The sequence below is a fragment of the Echinops telfairi genome, unplaced genomic scaffold (genome assembly GCF_000313985.2).
Source record: "Echinops telfairi isolate 266 unplaced genomic scaffold, ASM31398v2 ScPeMD7_7459;HRSCAF=8497, whole genome shotgun sequence".
In the NCBI taxonomy this organism is placed as follows: domain Eukaryota; kingdom Metazoa; phylum Chordata; class Mammalia; order Afrosoricida; family Tenrecidae; genus Echinops; species Echinops telfairi.
Genome location: NW_022111359.1, coordinates 3,622,312 through 3,628,491, shown reverse-complemented (window position 1 = coordinate 3,628,491; position 6,180 = coordinate 3,622,312).

Genomic DNA, 6,180 nt, shown 5'->3' with positions numbered 1-6,180 from the left:
ACGCGGGCTCTGCCAGTTTCTCGTGTGTGTGTGTGTGTGTGTGTGTGTGTGTGTGTGTGCGCGCGCGCGTGCGTGTGTCCATGTAGAGTTGTGTACCATTTTATCAAATATATTAATGGCTTAGCCGCAGAGATCAAGACGCAGACCGCCCCATCTCCACGGAAATCCCTCATGAAGCCTCTGGGTAATGTATCCGGTTTGCCTTGGACTGCTGCCTTAGAGGTCCAGCCCAGGCCTGGCAGTATGCTTCCAGAAGGTCAAGGCTGCGGGAAATCCTTTGGAGCACAGTTCTACTCTGGCACACGTAGGTCACTCACTGTGAGTCAGAGTCAACGAGACAACAGCTGGCTTGGACAGGGGCCTCGCATCAAACAAAAATGGATTTTTTTGGCCACTTCATTTTTCAGGGCACACTGTCTTCCTGGGAGGGGGGGGGGTCATAGAAAACTTATGTCAGCAGTGTTAGCATGTAAACGAATCCAGTATCATGTCTCTAAGCAAATAAGAATAGCCATTTTCATTTGGCCATCAGAAAACCTGACCTCTCTCCAGTCTGAACAGAAGTCCAGCTCAAGCGACCGAAGACCAAGGTAAGTCTCTCGGCTTGCAGTGCAGCCCACCAGCAGCTGGTGGGGTCATTCAGAAAAGGACCGGTGGCAGTCATCACACACTGAGCGAAGCGATCATTGGCACAGAATTTCTACATGTAGTCATAGTTGAATTGGCAGGTGTCTTGTCACCACAATAATTTTAAAGTCCTAATAAAATAAAAATACAAATAAAGTCGTCTATTTTCAGTTGTTGTGCTTCTGCTAGTCACCACAAGTGGGAGCAGAGAGCAGCTGTCAGATTTCAGCCCGTTTATTAGCTTCCCATTTCCCTTCACCACCACCACTGTCATGGCCCCACTAAATCCTTAACCCAGCTACTCTCTCTATAGCTTCACCCATCTTCATCCTTATATACTAGAAAACATACCCAAAAAAAGAAAAGACCAACAATAACAAAATTAGGGAAAAAAGCTACAATTGAGAAAAATAGCAGTATTTAAAACTAGAACATAGGTACCATGAGTCAAAATGGAGATCAAATGATCAGATATTATTAACTTTTAACATAATTACGTCTGCCATGATCTCATTTATGACAGTATCTGATAGCAAGGCTATTCACATCCCTCAAGTATAACCAGAGGGGATTTAACAGGAACTTAATCCACATAGGGACCTTGATTTTAGGTCTCCACTGTCACCCATTGTCTTCTGCAAATCGAGTATTTATAATTTAAAGTCCGGTATTATTCCCTCTTTTGGATAGGGATTTTAGGATTTACAATCCTTGGATCACGTAGGCTGGTTTGCTTCGTCCATGTGGACTTAGTTGATTCCTCACTTTAAGAGCTGTTTGTTTGAAGACAAGCCTTTACGACCCCACACAATAGTCTTTCTGATAGCCTGACACCATCTGGTTTCTTCACCACACTTTGCTGTAGCACGCTTATCTTCAGTGGTCTCTTCATGAGGCCAAGTGTCCAGCAGGGCCATGTCTTAAGACTCAATGGTTCCTAACTTAGGGCTAGAATCAAGTTCGAGCCTTAAATCGAGTCATATAGCTATGATTATATATATATATATATATATATGTATGTATCTGGTTCACTTTGTTGTTATGTGCCACCCAGGTGGCTCTGATCCATAGCAACAGTGTGCACAACAGAAGGAAACACTGCACAGTCCTGTGCCATCCTCACAGTTGTTCCTATGCAGAAGCCATGATGCACCCACTGTCAATCCACCTCCTTGAGGGTCTTCCTCTTTTTCACTGCCCCTCTACCAAAAACGATGTCCTTCTCTAGGGACTGGGCTCTCTTGACAGCATGTCCAGAGTATGTAAGATGAAGGAGCACGCTGACTGTACTTCTTCCAAAATTGACTTGTTTGTCCTTTTTACAATCCATGGTACTTTCAATATTCTTCTCCAGCACTACAATACAAATGCATGGGATTTTCCTCAATCTTATTCAAATGTCCAACTTTCATACATATACGAAGCAAATGAAAATCCCATGCCTTGGGTCAGACACACCTTAGTGCTCAAAGTAACATCCTTGCACTTCAGTACTCTAAAGAGATCTTGTATAGTAGAATTACGTAATGCGTCTTTTGATCTCTTGACTGCTGCTTCCATGAGTATTGACTGTGGATCAAAGCAAGACAATTTTTTAAAATCAATTTGAGGGTTCCTACAACTCTTATCACAATCCATCCATCCATCGTGTCAAGCACATCTGTACATTTGTTGCCATCATCATTCTCCAATTTTTTTCTACTTGAGCCCTTGGTATCAGCTCATTTTCTCCCTCCCTCTCCGCCCCCCTCCCTCATGAACCCCTGATAACTTACAAATTATTTTGTCATGTCTTATACTGTCCGATGTCTCCCTTCACCCACTTTTCTGTTGTCCATCCCCCAGGGAGGGGTTATATGTAGATCCTTGTGATCGGTTCCCCCTTTCTACCCTACCTTCCCCTCCCCCTCCTGATATTTCAGCTTTCACTATTGGTCCTGAGGGGTTTATCTGTCCTGGATTCCCTGTGTTTCCAGCTCTTATCTGTACTTGTGTACATCCTCTGGTCTAGCCGGATTTGTAAGGTAGAATTGGGGTCATGATTGGGGAAGGGAGGAGAAGACAAAATTCTTGACAACTTCCATCTTTTCTTCATTTACCATGGTTACCTACTGGTTCCGTTGGGAAGATTTGGGTCTTCTTTACATTGAGGTATAATCCATGCAGAAGACTGCGATCTTTGATCTTTATCACCTAGTTCTTCAAGTCCTCCTCACAGTCAACCAGCAAGGTTGCATCACCTGTATGTCACACGTTAATAAGCCTTCTTCCAATCCCGATGCCACATTCTTCTTCCTAGAAGCCAGCTTCTCGGATCATTTTCTTAGCATATAGACTGAAGAAGTAGGATGAGATACTACATCATACACCTTGCTTGATTTTCAACCACTCCTTTGTTCTGTTGCACAGTTGCCTCCTTCCTGATCCATGAGCACAATTGAGTGTTCTGGAACTCCCATTCTTCTCAAGGTTAGCCATAGTTTATGATCCACATAATTGAACGCCTTGGCATACTCAATAAAACACAATAAACATCTTTCTGGTATCCTTTGCTTTCAGCCAAGATCCATTTGACATCGGCAATGATAACCCCTTGTTTCACGTCCTCTTCTGAATCCATCCGGAACCTCTGGCAGCTTCCCGCCAATGTATGACTGCAACCATGGTTGGATGATCTTCAGCAAAACTTTACTTAGATGTGATATTAATGACATTGTTCTAAACTTTGGGCATTCTGTTGGGTTACTTTTCTTTGGAATGGGTACAGATATGGATCTCTTCCAGTCAGTGGGCCAAGTAGCTGTCTCTCAAATTTCCTAGCACAGACAAGTTAAATGTTTCCAGCACTTCATCAGCTTGTTGGAACATCTCAATTGGTACAGCTCATCGGGTCTTCTGCCATTAGTATTGAAAGTGTCAAATCTGTTCTTGAAAGTCAGGTGGGGACTCTCTCAATCACTCACTCACTCACTGCCTCACTCACTCACTGTCTCACTCTCACTCTCTCAGTGTCTCACTCACTCACTGCCTCACTCACTCACTGTCTCACTCTCACTCTCTGTGTCTCACTCACTCACTGCCTCACTCACTCACTGTCTCACTCACTCACTGTCTCACTTTAAAAAAAAAGAAAATGAAAAAAATTCAGGCGGGATAGTCTCATAGTTATTTTTTGGCTCTGGTGAACTTCTTTTCATTTTTTTCAGCTTTAACTTGAAGGTACATATGAGCAATTCATCGTTTCACAGCCAGCCCACGGCCTGGTATTGAGCATCTCTATCATCTCTTCCCCCACATGTAGTCAGTTTGATTTCTGTGTCTTCCATTTGGGGAGGTCCATGTGTATCTGAGTCAGACTAGCCACTGTAATGCCATTTTGTTGACTGCTAGATGACCTGCTTGCTTCCCCCTCCCATTCTGGAAATCCCTGCGGACCATTGCTTTTAAAATGTACTCATGCATAACCAGGATCAGGACGCTGTAATTAATCTGGTCATTCTTTAATATTGCTCCTTTTCAATGTCGTAACCAGGATATTAAAATCAATCTTACTATTTTTATTTTGTTAACCAGGATGTTATAATCAATCCCGCTATTACGGTTTTTGTGACAGATGTACGCTGCTTTTATCTAAAGAATGTTAATATTAATTTTGCTAATCTTGCTTTTGTCACTCCTGCTAATGCCCCTGATAAATGTTCTTTATATTCTTTGCCTTTATAAGCTAACTAGTAAGTTCTCTGGGGCTGCAGTCTAGGGAAGCACTTTTAGCTTCCCTCCTAGTCAAGCTATAGCTGAATAAAGACTCTTCGAAATTTTTAAGACATTATCCTGGCCATCATTTATTTGAACCCACAACATATAGTCGCCTTTAGCGTTGTGGGAAAAAAGGTATCTGCTATGAACAAGTCACTGATTTTGCAAAATTCTTTCATGCAATTTCCAACTTCATTTTGATCACCAAGTCCATATTTTCTAACTGCCATTCCTGCATTTGCAACTTTTACATTCCAATCACCAATAACTATCGATCAATCTTGACTGCGTGTTTGATCAATTTCTTTCTCACTAACAAAAGTAGTTAGTGCATCCATTTGAGTAATGGTTGTAGTGATTGGATCTCCTTGAAGACAGAGAGCTATAATCTATCACAGATAGCATCGTACTTCAAGATTGGCTCTGCAAGATCCTTTTGGACAATGAAGGCAACTCCATTCCTATTGATTGTGCCATCCCATGCACAGGGAATCCTATGATTTGTCTGATTCAAAGTACCCTGTACCCGTGCATTTCAGCTCACGAATGCCTAGGATATCTATCTTTATGCATTCTGTTTCATTTTGGAAGCCTTCCAGTTTTCCTAGTTCATCACTTCACACATTCCATGTTCCAATCACTGGCAGAATTCTACCGCTGTTTTTCCTTACTTGAGTTGTACCCCATCAGCAAATGAAGATCCCAAAGTGTCCCCTCCCCCAGGCTTTACCTGACTCATGTCACCATGGTTGACTCCAATTCAAGAGAGCAGCTCCTTAGTCATATTCCGAGTGCCCTCAACCCGAGAGGCCCGTCCTCAGGGACTGTCTCTGACAATGGTCTGCTTCCATGCATTAGGCCTTCAGTATCTGGCAATGATTAGAAATTAGGTATAAGGTTGTCAGTAGCGACTTCCTCTGAGTGGGCAGCCAAGTTCTTCTTCACTGTCTGTTCTTAGCCTGAAGCTCTGCTGAAACCTGTTCACTTTGGGTGACCCTGCGGGCATTTGAAATACCAGTGACAGAGCTTCCAGCAACCCACAAGCCACCAGTATGACAAATTGACATCAATCCATCTTGTTGAGGGCCTTCCACATCACTGCTCTTCCGATTTAGCAAACATGGTGTCACATTGCAGGGGCTGGTCACTCCTGACAATACGTCCAAAGTATGTGAGACAAAGTCTTGCCATCCTTGCCTCTAAGGAGCATTCTGGTCTTACTTCTTCCAAGACAGATCGGTGTGTCCTTTTAGCAGTCCCTGGTACTTCCAACATTCTGCTCCAACACCACAATTCAAATTCATCAAGTGTTCTGTGATCTTCCTTATTCAGTGTCCAACTTTCACATGTATCTGATCAAATGGAGAATACCAGGGCTTAGGTCAGGCGCACCTTAGTCTTCAAAGTAACATCCTTGACAATTCAATACTTTAACGAGCTCTTATGCTTCAGATTTCCCTGACGCAATAAGCCTTTTGACCTTTTTTGGTCAAAAGCAGTAAGTCTTTTGACTGCTGCTTCCATGAGTATTGATTGTGGATCCAAGTAAAATGAAATTGTTATCAACTTCAACATTTTCTCCATTTATCATGATGATATCTATTGGTCTAGTTGTGAGGATATTGGTCTTCTTTACATTAAGATGTAATTCATGCTGAAAATTACAATCTTTGATCTTCATCAGCAAGTGTGTCAATTTCTCTTAACTTTTAGGAAGCAAGGTTGTACCAGCTGCATACCATTAATAAGTGTTCCTCCAATATATCAATTCCAATCCAGGAATTGACAGAATATTCA